General features: G+C 39.4%; 1 protein-coding gene across 3 annotated transcripts in view; it reads left to right on the top strand.

Moving 5' to 3' along the window:
- FANK1 (fibronectin type III and ankyrin repeat domains 1) overlaps positions 1 to 14,598 on the top strand; it is a 62,726-nt gene that overhangs the window by 4,243 nt on the left and 43,885 nt on the right. Inside the window, exon 2 of one of the 3 annotated variants that reach the window (XM_045568342.1) lies at positions 3,753 to 3,961. The exons of the other annotated variants lie outside the window; for them this stretch is intronic. The gene's annotated coding sequence lies outside the window, so the exon portion shown is untranslated. The remainder of the gene's footprint in view (positions 1 to 3,752; positions 3,962 to 14,598) is intronic. 3 annotated transcript variants of the gene reach the window in all.

The raw sequence follows: 14,598 nt of genomic DNA, 5'->3' as shown, positions 1-14,598 counted from the left end.
AGGAATCATTTTAAAAAATCTGTAAAACAGTTTTTCTCAAGTAGTCTTAGCCCCTAAAGAGTATTAATTCTATCAATTAGGTTATAATTCAAATCTTATTAACAAAGAAATGCTTACATAAATCAAGATTAAAACCTTTCCAAAGCAAGGACTTTTAAACAACCATGTTTTAAAATTTCCCATCAAAATACAAAAATTTATTGCAATCCTGACCTCTGATGCTCAGTCAGCCACAGGATGGGGCAAAACGACCTGGTGGTTGAAGTTGTTGTCTCTCCAGCTCAGGTTCACGGAGCTTTGTCCCCAGCCCTAGTCTATTCCTGATAACTTGGGTGTTACTTCCCCTTGCTGGGAAAGGTAAGCACTGTTAAAACTTGTCTAATCTGAACTAGCCAACCGGATTAAAGGAGGGGTTTGTGCGTTCCAGCACCATCCAAGAAGGGCTTGAATGACTCATTAAATACAGAAGGTGGTGCAAACTCCTTAGCAAGTAAACAACTCACACCAATGCGCTGTGCATTTATGTGCTCACAGGGCTGGGGGCATTCTCTAGGCATTTCTCTTTGGGAGGCTGGAAAAAGGGAGGAGACATTCCCGTCTCCTGGACCCAGGCGCCAGTTCCTTCAGTTGTGCCCCCAGCCCCTTTTGGGTTGTCAAGGACCCTTCCTGGCCTTTCCTTGGGAAGACGCTCTCATCCTCACACTCCTGCCCCCGGTCTCCACCTGGAGCCTGCTCACTGCCCATCCACCTGTTTGTTCTTTAAAACCTGTTTTGGGCATCACCATCTCTTAGGAATTTTGCATATCTATTTACCACCCTCCACCCTGAACTGGAGTTAATTTCTCCCTCTTCAGAACTGTGTCTGCATTTTACTAATACTTTGTTATTCTATAAGTATTTGTATGTTCAACTCTGCCATGAAAAGTTTTCTTGAAACACGGATAATAAGATCATCTTTGTGACTCTAGTGAATCCTTTTATTCATGTTAGCATGAGTGAATGAAAGAATGGAACAATCAATCACAGAATTTCAGATTTTAAAATGACCTTACCGCTCATCTGCCTGAGAGAAACTAACAGGTCAATTAGCTTATTCAGGATAGTGCAAGTACTTTCGTTCTCTGGTAAAGTAATTCACTACTACTAGATATTTTAAAGCCTGAGTCTGATATTACCAGTTAAAGTTCATGTCTGGTAATTTTAATACCTGAATCACTTGTGGGGTTGTTTGTCTTTTCTGTTTTTTGCTCTTAGATTTTAGTCACTTGGTCATGTCAGCTGGCATTCCTGGTAATATGTGCATACACGTATGTACATATATATGTACTTTTTATTTTGAAAAATTTGATAGCTATAGAGTCCTACAATGAGTACTTGTATACCCTTCACCGACATTCAGTAGTTATATTTTGCCACACTTGCTTTCTCTCTCTTTCACTCATTTTCTTTTCCTCTCACTCTTCCTCTCTCTCTCCTCCTTAGACATGTGCACACACAGACACACACAATTTTTTGCTGAACCATCTGAAAGTAGTTGCATGCCTCATGACACTTCAGCCTTAAATACTTCAGCATGTTTCTCCTAACAACTAGGATGTTTTCTTATGTAACCACAATGCCATTAATATACCCCCAAAATTTAACACAGATAGGATAATATTATGTAGTCCTTATGTATATTTTACCAACTTTCTTAATAATGTCCTCTTGGCTATTTTTTTTTTTAATGATTCAGGATCCTATCCAGGATTCCACGTTACCTTTAATTGTTATATTCCTTTAGTCTCCTTTAATCTAGAACAATCTCCCAGCATTTTTTTCTCTCGTGACACTGACATTTTTGAAGGGGCCAGGCCAATTGTCTTACAGAATGTTACATGCTGGATTTGTCTGATTGTTACCTCATGATACTTTAAGGTAAATATTTTTACAAGGAATGTCACATAGGTGATGCTGTGTCCCTTCTGTTGCATCGTATCAGGAGGCCCATGATGTCAGTTCTGTATAATATTTTGATACAATGTCACCACTGCCACTGAGGAGGAGATTAAGTTCCAGAATGAAATGTAATTAAGAGTTGGAGAACTTCTGTTAAGAAGGAAAAGACTAATTTCTTAAGGCTGTCAGGACTGGTGCTAAAAGAGCCAGTCAATGTGTATTGCTCAAGCCACAGCTAGGTGCTTCATACTAGTATAGATATGGGGTATCTGGTGGTATGGAAATGAAAAACATGTTCCTTCTCCAAGAAATCATCTCCTAGCAGAGGAGAAAACCTAACATATATGAAAGAATTTTCCAGTGGGATGAGACAAAATATTTTTGGCTTAGGGTCTAGGGCACAGATTTGAAATTCCAAATCACCCACTCAGGGAGATCAGCATGGCAGGAATAGTGAATCACTGACTCAGTGATTGGACCAAACTCCACTCTTCATATTTTTATTTTCACTTCTCCCCAGTACACACTTATAACTCTGATGAGGCCAGTCTCCTTCCTGCCTTCCGTACTCACTGTGGCCATTCTTGGTTTTATTCCTTCACTCACGGTTACTGGCCCTGCCCTCCACTGCTCTTCACTGTCCGTGGCTGCCCACCTGCGTGATGACCCCTAGTGAGCCCTCCTGCCTCGCTGTAGCAAGGTTGGTTTGTGTGAGCAATAGCAGATGGCAGGAGCCATGATAGGTCACTTCCAGGACTAGGTTATAAAAGCCTAGGGCTCCTGCCTGGGGCTGGTCTTTACTCTCTCTCCTTTTCTTCCTCCTCATCTTCCTCTCCCCCTCTCCCTCCCACTCTCTCTGCTTCCTTTTCGGGTCACCCACCAATTGCCATGTTATGAACACATGTGGAATGGCCTATGTGGTGAGGAACACAGGTCTCTGGCCAAGAACCAGAGAGGACTGACTTCTGCCAACAACTCCGGCAGGAGCTTGCGGGCAGGTTCTCCAGCCCCGTTGAACTTCGAGGTGACTGCAGCCTCGTGAGACTCCGGGCGAGAACAAACCCAGCTAAACCCTCCCCAGATTCCTGACTCCCAAACCTGTGAGATAATAAGTGTTTGTTGTTTCAAGCCACTACGTTTTGGGGTACTTTGTCCTGCAGCATTGAATCTGATACTGGCTTGCATCTTTTTCTGTGAAACCTGGCCTTTCTGGCTCCAGCCCACACTGATCTCTCCCATGTATAAGTTTTTTTACATTTTGTTTTATTTTTACTCTTTCTAGACTTTATTATTTTACTTTTTGGATAAGTAATATAGGTTTCAAAAATAAAAAATTACAAAAGAGTATTAGTGAACAGTCTCATTGTTGCAATGCCACCACCTAGTTCCTGTCCTATAGGTAATCACCATTATTAGTTTCTGGTGTGTCATTCCACAGATAGTTTAAACATTATATATACAAGCAAATTACACGCACTGCATTCCTTTCTCTGTTCTGTACTTTTCTCACCTAACATTATATTCCAGAGAGCTTTCTGTTTAGTACATAATGAGTTTTCTCATTTTTCAAACAACCGTATAGTATTCCATCATGTGAATTTATCATAGTTTATTTAACCAGTCCACTACTGATCAACATCCAGTTTGCTTCCAGTTGTTTGCTATTGTGATTCATTGAACGAAAGATGTCCCCGTCTTAATCCCTGAATCTGTGAATATGTTACCTTACACAGCAGAAGGGGCTTTGTGATTAAGCATCGTGAGCGGGGAGCGTGCGTGCATTATCCAGGTGGGCCCAATGTCTTTGATCACAGGGGCCCTATAAGAAGGAGGCAGGCGGCCTGGCGTCTGAGAGGCTATGGGACGTTAGGAGCAGAGGTTGGCGTGACACGAAGTTAAGAGATGTGGAAGCCTCTAGAAGTCGGAAGACGCGGAAGTGGACTCTCCCCAACAGTCTCCAGGAGGAACCGGCCTTTGATTTTACCCCTGCAAGACCTATTTGGGACTTCTGGTCTCCAGACTTGTAAGACAATAAGTTTGTGTTGTTGTAAACTGCTTCATTTGTGGTCACTGGTTACAGCAGCAGTAGGAAACTGGAGCAGCTATTTTTGCAAACAAAAGCAAAGTTGCAACAAATAAACTTGCATATCTGACATTTTGCATTTGTGCAAGTGTATCTGCAGAATAAATGTCTAGATGTGGACTTGCCCAAAGGTACTGTCAGTTTTGATAATTAAATCACCCTCCACAGGGGTTGTAACACTGTGGACTTGAGGAGCGTGTGCTTGAGTACCTGTTTTCCACAGCCTCCCCAACACAGTGTCACCAAACTTTTAGATTTGTACCATTCTGCTAGCAAAGAATTTCTAATTTATTTGAACAAGCTAATTATTATTATTTTTTCTTTTTTTTTATTTTTTGAGACAGAGTCTCACTCTGTTGCCCAGGCTAGAGTGCCGTGGCGTCAGCCTAGCTCACAGCAACCTCGAGCTCTTGGTCTCAAGCAATCCAACTGCCTCAGCCTCCTGAGTAGCTGGGACTACAGGCATGCGCCACCATGCCTGGCTAATTTTTCTATATATATTTTTAGCTGTCCATATAATTTCTTTGTATTTTTAATAGAGACGGGGGTCTTGCTCTTGCTCAGGCTGGTCTCGAACTTCTGAGCTCCAATAATCCGCCTGCCTCGGCCTCCCAGAGTGCTAGGATTACAGGCGTGAGCCACCGCGCCCGGCCTGAACAAACTAATTATTAAATCTTCCTCATCTGCACAACATGTCTAGAATCAGCTTCAGAGTTGGGACTAGGTCCTTATTTCTATTTCATTCTACAATGCTTACCCTTGTGTCCCTCCTGTTACCTTACAGTGAGTTCTTTGCATAGAACAATAAAGGGAAATAATAGATCCAAAGGCATCTATGCCACAACAGTTAGCGGATGAGAAATGTGACGTAGAATCCATCCTATCCATCTATGTGTGCGCCAAGCTCCGTTTATGAAAACAAAAATGTTTCGTTTGTTTTCAACTAAAATACGCTAATCGCAACCATTGATTAGTAAAGGCTGAAGAGATGGTTGCCTGGCAATGCCCTGATTGTTCCTGATGTTGACTGATAGAAGGTTGGGTCAACAAGCCCGCAGCACGTGTGTAGCCTGCCCTGCCTCTGCCCCAGTGGCTATTCCAGATCTTTCCCACTAAAGTCAACCCAGCTGCTGGAGGTAGCCACTCCTTATCGATGATTCGTACATGAGATAAACCTGTTTGTACCGTATTGAAGGACTAACAGCTGCACCACAAACTATAACTCGAGTGCTCTTCCAGTGAAGAATGAAACATAAATAGAATAGAGCATAAATCTACCACTCCCCTCCTCTTCCCTTAGCTTAAGGATCATTATCATCTCCTTTCCTTGTTTTTTTCTAATTTACTGGCACTGCCAAAGTTAGTTTTTGTTTTTTTGTTTTCTTTAGATGTTAAAACTCTAAGGAAAGAAACAGCTGTCACCTTCTTAAAAACATTGGTGGCTTGAGTTCATTGCTTTTAAGTGTGGCCTTGTTGGTTTGAAATTTAATAACAAATTGGTATGGTAAAAATATCTGAGAAATAGCCTAGTTAATAACTTGCACCCTTGGCTAAAATCTTTAATCTGTCTAATATAGTGCTTAGCCTTAAAGTGAACCAATGTAAGGGTACATGTTCAGAATTTTTATAACTTAAGCCACAAAACTTAATTATGTATCATGGAAATAGAAAAGAAAATTTATTAACTGTGAGCCCAATTATCATAATCTTTGCCTGAAAAGGGGAAAAAAAAAACGCTAACAGATGAGGGCTTTTCAGGGAATTCCGACTCTTGCCTCCTTGCTGTTCTGAATTGGTGATTCTTGACAGAAGCACCCACAGGTGATTCTAAGGTACGCTGATGACTCTCCATATTTTCTGACTACACCCACATTTGGATTGTTACTCTGCATGCCGCCTACACCCAGGCCTATAGTAGTCTGCCGGGGGAAGGCCTGTTTGTGAAGCAGACAGCTGTCCCAAGGCCTGTGCTCCATGAGCTCCATTCGCTAATCAGTTGTCAGATGGTAACTTGATTACAGATAACTTGATCGTGTGAGTCAGGCTGGGTTGCCACAGCTGTTTCTCCTAAAACTTTCTCCTTCGGTTATAGTCATTACCACCACTACTTCCAAATGGCATCTGTTTACTTTGAGTTAATTTTAGACAAAAATGGATTAATTTACAGAATGGTGAGAATGCCACAGCACAGTCGGGCAAAGCAGCGTGGATGGGCGTTGCACTCAGTCAGTCCTGGGTTGCTGTGTAGTGGCTCTGGGATTCGGGGCAAGTCGTAGCAGCTCTGCTCCTCCTGCTTCACTGGGACGGGGGAATGTGAGACCTACCTCGCAGGGTTCCCAGGGAGGTTAATGAGATACGTGTGAAGGGCACCCACCAGGGGCCTGGCCATGCAGGTTACACAAAACACCTGAACTAAACGATGAAACAAGACCTGGAAGAGAGCAAATATAATGTAAATCCAAATAGAACAGCCAAATAAAAGGGAGTCTAAGAAAAACCGTAAGGAGAGGATGTTTTTGAGTGGATGGGATGGATCTCTCCTCTTTGCACAGAGCAGCGGATATCATGGGAATCTCTCTAGACCCGAATCCACTCTAATTGTAATTCTTACTATGTAACCATGATTCTTCACTTACCTTCAGAACTATTACTTCTAAACTCCCTAAACACTCATTTCAATATGGAACCCTATCCCCTGCCCCCCACAAACAACTTCCCATGGACAGTGATTTTTTTAAACATAGGATATGTGCAGTAATAGTCCTCATTCTTTGTGACGTCACGTTCTAAAATTGCTTTACTTTTTCTTCATTTTCCAAAGCTCCATCTCGGCAACTTCTTATGCTTTTTTTTTTTTTTTTTTGTCTCGGTCTTTTTATGTGGCTATTTCTACACTTCAGCCACTCTGTCAGCGGCATGAGGACAGGAACCCACCTTGCCTGCTCATTGTGTCACCAGCATGTTCACAGGGCAGACGCGTGGCAGGTACTCAAGTATTGGTCGGATAAGTGTAGGCAGGGCTGAAAACTTGAGGATGGAGAAACCTCACAGTGATATAGGAAAAGAAAGATAAGCCCAAAGCAGTGTTTCTTGATCATATTTTTATTATGAAGGAGAAAAACTAAACTCTTAATGAGTGAAAGGACAAACTAAGGAATGAGATTTCTGCCAGGTATGGTTGAGCTTTGAAGGGGCACAAAGTACCTTTTTAATATCTGAGGTTCTCCCCAACCCTCCCTCCCTCCCCAGAAAGAAACTAATTTTCACCCTGATATTGCCCCAGTAGAGAATGTGTGATCTGACGCCCGAGTCTCCCACTTCGTGAGCTTATCTTCACTTTCTGATGGTCTGAATCACGGTAGAAGAGCTGTGAGCTCTGGGATTGCTCTGGCCTGGGGCCCAGTGAGAACTGCTGGCAGTGAGCTCACAGATCTGGGAGGGAGGCAGGAAGGCAGCAAGCAGTCGGCAAAACCCAGGGAGACGGGGAGGGACTGGTAGCTCCGGTTCTCCCACACCTTGAGGTCAGTCAGTGACGTGTATTAACCTGGAATGGCTCTCATTTTTTTAACGTGTCCATGAAAGAGATCCTGCTAACATGCAGTACTTCTGAGACGGGGAGCAGTGTTGTGCATTCCTGACAAAAGCATTCCAGGGTGTGGCCAGGCTGCTGTTCCACAGGCCACACTTTGAGAAGCATAGAATTAACTCGCCCGTGGATATTACATTTGTTAAAGGATAACTTTCCAAAAATCGGTAAAATTATGACTCAGAGAGATATAAATGGATATGTGTTAAATACCTATTAATGAAGTAAGCAGTAAGATATTATAAACAATTCAAAAGGGAATCCAAAGAACAGATACATCTGTAAGTCAGAATATTGAAATAAACTTGCAAATGATGCATAAATGGCTTTACCATGTGGGGGAGGGTTGGCCCTCTGAGATAGGCTGATTTGCACATTTATGGATAAGAATCACTTGCATTGTCATGAGTTCTTTTCAACTTTACATGTTGTAAAACCGGTGAAAGTCTAGACTAGAAAACCTGAAATGGTGTGACTTAAACAATGCATAGTGTATCCCCTGAAGCACGGATTTTTCCCTACATTTGTAGTTGATTGGCATTTTCAAATTGCAGACTGCTCTATGTATTAACTTGGCAGTCTGTAATAACTGCTTGAGATTACCAGTTTGCTTCTTTCTTCATAGTTTACTTAATTGACATATTTTGCTCCTTTGTGCAGTATGAAAAAGTACTGAGCCCTTAAATAGGATTCCCATCTATAAAAAGTAGGTGCTGCCAGTATTCTCACATAGGTTTATGAAGAAGGCATTTCAAAATGGGAACCTTTGTCATGGATTAGGGACACAATCCATGTGGGCCTAAAGATACATTCTTTTGGTTGTGTTTATTTGGCATAAAAAATCCGTAGTTAAAATACTTGCCATTTGCATTATTCATGATAGCCAAAAAGTGGAAGCAATCCAAGTGTCTGACCACAGATAAATAATGTGGTATATATAAACAGTAGAATACTATTCAGCTGTAAAAAAGGACATTCTGGCACACGCTACAACATGGATGAACTTTGAAGACATTATGCCAAGTGAAGTAAGCCAGTCACAAAAGGACAAATAGGTGATAGGGTTCTGGACATGCTGCCCCAAAATATGGCACCTTGGCATATTGACTATTTTAAGCTGAATGAATTTGACAAATGGCAGGAAGGACTCTGACCTTTCCACGACTTTCTCCCCTCATGCAGACCAAACCAAAATGGAGTTACTCGTGCTAAGAGCCGTGTAATCAAACCGAAACTTTAAGGAAGCAGACAGATCCCAGCAGACCAGTTTTTTCCTGAAAACAGGAGATTCCAGTCTACCTGAGTCAGCGTAATAAGGAAGTCCTCTCTGCTTAACCTTTGCAGAAAAGTGACCTAAAGTGACCTGAAGTGACCTGCAGTGACTTGATTGATACATTTCCTTGGTTCCACCTCACAAAACCTGCCTCTCTGTTGTGGCCCAGTGGGGGCTCTCATTCTATTTTTTAGAATAGAGGATGCCCAGTTCATGAATTGTGAATAAAAGCCAATTAGACCTATAAATTTATTATAATTTAGTCTTTTGACAAAATCTAGAGTAAAAGTGCTTAGGTTTAACTTTTTTTGGTCTTCGTTTGCTTGTGAAGGCTCCTGTGTCACGTAAAGCTTATATTAAATACATCTGTACGCTTTTCTCTTGCTAATCTGTCTTTTGCTACAGGAACCCCAGCCAAGAACTTAGGGTAGAGGGAAATATATTTTTCCTCCCCTACATACGATTCCACTTATTTGAGGTCCGTATTAGTCAAAGTCATAGAAACAAACTAGAACAGTGGTTGGCAGGGACTGAGTGGGGATGGGGAAGGAAGAATGTGGAGTTACTGTTTGATGGGCACAGAATTTCAGCTGGGGATAATGAAGTCCTGGAGATGGGTGGTGGTGATGGTTGCACAGCAGTGTGAATGTACTTAGTGCCACTGAACTGTACACTTAAAAATGGTTAAGATGGTAAGTTTTATGCTATGTGTATTTTACAATGGCAAAAATGTTTTTTAAGAACCACTTACCATTTGAGCACTTATTAAATGCTAAGTGCTTTATGTACATTTTTCACTAATTCTTAAAACAACCTTGCTCAGTAAATCTTATTTCTGGTTCATAGATGAGGAAACTGAGGCTCAGAGAGGCTAGTTATTTACCTGAAGTCTCAGAGCTGTTATGACTCGGGCCTTCATAATGTTAAATCATGCACTCTTCACACCCTATACTCTCCTCTCCAGACGGAGACGGTCTCAGAAACAACTTGCAGAGTTGAAGTAAAGAAACAAAAGTACAAGGTTTGAACAGAGAAAGAACTAAAACTGGCTGGTACTGGCTCAGGCTACCTCTAATTGAAAGATAAATCCAGTAGGAAAGGGAAAGAATCTCTAGGTTTCAAGATGAAGCCGAAGTCATGAACACTACATAAATCTAAATCCGAGGTCATTGAAGAGAACTAGGAGTCAACTGCTGTTTGCTATAGATAATACTCCACGAGGAGCTAATTTCTAATACCATTAGCCGGGGAAGTGCCTAATGTCATATTAAACACTAGAAAAACACCACCTGGAGGTAAGAATGTCCCTTTTTTGTGACTGACTTGGGAGATCTTCCTTGAATCACGTAGAATATTAAAGACCGGCCAGCGCTCAAGCCAACAGTGTGTGCTACTATTCTGTTGTCGAACCATAACCTTTAGAAAGGAGCAATTCTTTGTAGGATATGAAGGATTTGAAGGCGGGTCACAGGGATGTGAACCCAGCTAACCATGGCACTTCTTTCTGACCCTTTATCCAGCCCCAAAGCAAGATGATTTTACTTTCCTAATCATATCGGTTCTCTTGGAGCGCTCATTCCTGATTGCTGGCTTCACCAATCATTGTATAACCTGTTTGTTTCTGCTTATAATTCTAGAAACTTTCTTTTAAATTTGACTTTTCATGATGAGTTGATAATGGGTTTTGCTAATGCTGTGACCAATATTAGTTCCTTTCAGTTCGAGGATGCTGAGACCATGCCTAGTAATACAGGGGCAGAATTTAGACTCGGGAGATGACTATGCCTCTTGCACACTCAGGGGCTCTGCTTTTTGTTACTTTATTATTTTAACCTGCTAAATTCATTTGTCTCCTTGCTGTTAAATTATGTTAATATATTTTTAAATTTTTTTATTTTAATTATGGGTACATAATAGTTGCATATCTCTATAGGGCACATGTGATGTTTTGATACATACAGTGTGAATTAATCAAATCGGGGTAATCGAGGTATCCATCACCTCAGGCATGTAACATTTCTTTGCATTGGGAACATTCCAATTTTACTCTTTTAAAGTATACCCTAACATCGTTGATTATAGTGGTGGTAATGTTTTATATATTCAAAACTTAAAATTTGCAAGGATTAAAACTGAAATTTAATAAAGTGGAAACAAACTTGTTTATTAACATACCACACAGAAAAATAATTCATTGAACTTTTAAACACATATTTCAGACTCTATACCTTTTTTAATATATATTCTAAAGGAAGACTATAAAGGCCTACTGAACATAGTTTGTTGATAGAGATTTAGATGCTCTTTTGTGTATATTCTGAGATGGAACAATTGAGAAAATATGTTGATGCTATTGAAAACCAGGATTCTTACTGTGGAAGAAGGAATATATAACGATGGAAGGAGGAAAATAATAGTCATGTTGGATTTGAATGGGAGTTAGTAGTATGAACTCATGGTTTAGAAAAACCTGGCTGTCCACTTAAAGGTCCTAGAAACAATGTCCAGTAGGAATGAGCATGCTTAGTGCAAGATCTTGGTCGCTAAACCTGCTCATGTTTCCCATTAAAATGAAGGAAGGGGCTTAGTGAATTGGATGGTTTCAGCTCTGAGGCATAAGAAGTACCAGGTGATTGTGAGAATACAAATTATTCATGTTTTCTTGGGCTAGGGTAATCATATGTACTCATTAAATTTAGAACACTTGTTGAGCATTTTTGTCATCAATGTCTTTATAATAGCGACAATTGAGTTTTAGCTTTAATTCATTTTATGACAATTCAGCAAAATTTCATACTTTCCTCATGTGTTCATATGATTCACTTTTTATTAATTGCATTATCAAATAATCCAAGAGCCTATTCATTACTTCTATTTGAACTTCTCTCTTTCCCTTAATTACTGCTTTTAGTTAGACCTGAAAAATTTTCTTATAATTTGCTTTTTGATGTCAAGATAATTTCTATTAATTTCATTGTTCATCTTTAATCACTTTTGTTTCATAGTCCAATAATTTTTGTATCTTCTATTTCATAAATAAATGGAAATCTTCTAGATATGCCTAAATCAGGAATCAGAAATTTTTAATTTTTTCCCCTGAACTAGTCTGAAATCATTCTTCCAAAGGGCAGTTAAAATGGCTGGTATATTCAACCTTTGTTAACTTTTAAAATATTGATATATAATTCACAGACCATAACACTCACCCTTTAAAAATGTGCACAATTCAATGGCTTCTTAGTATATTCACAAAGTTGTGTAACAATCACCACTATTTAATTTTAAAACAAAAGAAATTCCATACCCATTAGCAGTCCTTTCTAAGTCTACTTTTCTCCTAGACCCTTGCAACCACTAATCTACTTTCTGTCTTTACGGATTTGCCTATTTTGGACATTTCCTATAAATAGAATAATAAATGGCCTTTTGTGCAACCTTTAATTTTGAATAACCTTTTTCTGTCTTGTCAGTGGTCGTTTTCCTTCTGAATCACAGAACATATATTTTCGGGTTTTTGAAATGTCATGTACTGTGCTATAAGACCTCGATGCATAGACTCTTGAAATCTAAGTGGGTGTGGGTGGTTAAAGAACATGTAACTGTTGCAAAATCTGAAGTAGTCAACAAATCCTGGGACTAGGAAGGCTGCTTTCCCGGAGGTGACTAAATGATGAACTGAGGTGCATCCAGCATGTATTCTAAGGACTTACTAATGTTTTTAAAAGGTGCTGGAAACTTCATAGCCTCTCCTAATAGTCATGCTGTCATATGACTCATTGCAAATGTGAGAGACAGGTTACAGTTGTTTAGAATTTATTTCATTCTGTTGAAAAGACAATTATTTTTTAATTTCAGATGAATTTTGACAAAGTTAAAAATTGGTTTTCTGTGTAACAAATGGGTTTTATATTTTAGAGCATACAATAATGGCATACACAAAGCAGTTTGCTATTGTAGAATTGTAGCAATAGTATTATTTGGTGTTTATTACTTATCTGATTTCCCATTTCATTTTATACGTGTTTTCCCTTTGATTAATTCTCCATGAACTGTTTTGGATGAATAAATCACATTTTCCTTTCATCTTTATAGTTTTCCAGGCACCCATGTAAAAATTGATCAAATCTAGCAATTAGTCTGATTCCCTGAAATTCTATTATGTGAAGAGCATCACTTTTCATTGTTATCTCTGATGGGTAAACCTTTTTCCACTTAATGATTTAATACCCTCCACTACTTTTTAGTACTTAAATAATGTATGTTCCTTTTTGTCCTTCAAGGCAATGGTAAAGTATTAATACATTTTAATTAATTTATATGTAATCCAAACAGACATAGCCTCATTGTGTTGTGATGTCTTCTGATTTTTGAGAGCTCTCAATACTTTTTAATGCAGTCTGCAAACTGTCCTGGTATAACATGTGTCTTGTTAAAAATATTTAATAACAGCAACAAATAAACCAATATATACATTCTTCATTTAGAAGAGACTAGCCAGGATCTTATAACAGTTTGTTTATATTTAAGTTTGTTTTAAAATACCTGCTTGAGAAGCATTTTAACAAATCTTTTATATTTTCTGTTTGATTCTCTGTAAATCAGGATCATGATTTTGGAGGCAGAAAAATTTACATTCAGTGTTGCTGGGAATTGCTCATGCGGGCCAGGATGAAAGTTCACAGTGCTTAGGGAAGTGAATGTAGTCATTGAGATGAGGCAGCACTGACGGGTAGAAATTGTGTTTCCCATTGGGAAGGTTCTGTTTGGGAGCATTCTGATTCTCACAACCTTATTTCTTCTGTTATCATTGTTGCCAATATTTTCCCAGCTATCATGATTCATTTTGAGATGGTTCTGCATACCACTTCAACCATCAGAGTTTTTAGTTTTCATTGTTTTATAACAGTTTTTGACATTTTGAAGCTCCTGCCAATCTTCATTCTTTCAATTTCCTTTTTCAGCTTCAACTAGGATGCGTACTTTCCATTGAGTTTAAATTTTGTAATGATCAATAATTGTAGAAAAAAGTAGATTTATCTGAAATTAAGGCATACACAAGAGCAATTCAAATGCATTTAAAAACTGCCACTGTGTTCAACTGAGCCCCATAATTGTGTAATCAAAATATTCTTGTACTATGAATACTGAATTATTGATGGGATATGTGTAGGAGTATTTCACTGGAACATTTTTCTTCAGGCTGCTTTGCTGTATTGGTGGCAATTTTGCATGCTGTTTTATCTGGAACTGTCAGACTTTGTGAGGGCAAGATGAATCGGATAAGTTAAGGTGTGCAAATCTTAACTTAAATCTTGCAACCTCATCCTCAGTTATACTATTTGTAAATACTTTGTCCTATAAACTCAGGAAATTTTTTCTTTTCCAAACCAAACCCATGAATTTTGACACATTTGGTTTCATGTGATTTGGTGCCAAAAATGAATGGTGTGTTTATAATTCTATACACCATTTATTGAGTGTCTTTCTGACAGGTGAAAACTTCTATTTTTAACTAGGTATCAATGAGAACCGACTTACCTGCTCAAAATTTTAAAATTTTGATATTTAGGAGAATTTCCCACAAACTGGTTTCTAGTGTATACATTTAAGACCTTGTTTCTCCTCCACTGAAGGGCACATTCCTATGGCAGTGTGACCTCTCACCCTAGCCCTGGTGTTGGGGCTGTGTGTGGTCGGCAGGTTGTGGGGATGTTGCCG

The sequence above is a fragment of the Lemur catta genome, chromosome 14 (genome assembly GCF_020740605.2).
Source record: "Lemur catta isolate mLemCat1 chromosome 14, mLemCat1.pri, whole genome shotgun sequence".
In the NCBI taxonomy this organism is placed as follows: domain Eukaryota; kingdom Metazoa; phylum Chordata; class Mammalia; order Primates; family Lemuridae; genus Lemur; species Lemur catta.
The sequence above is the reverse complement of the archived record's forward strand: the minus strand, read 5'-3'. Positions and strand labels throughout refer to the sequence as shown.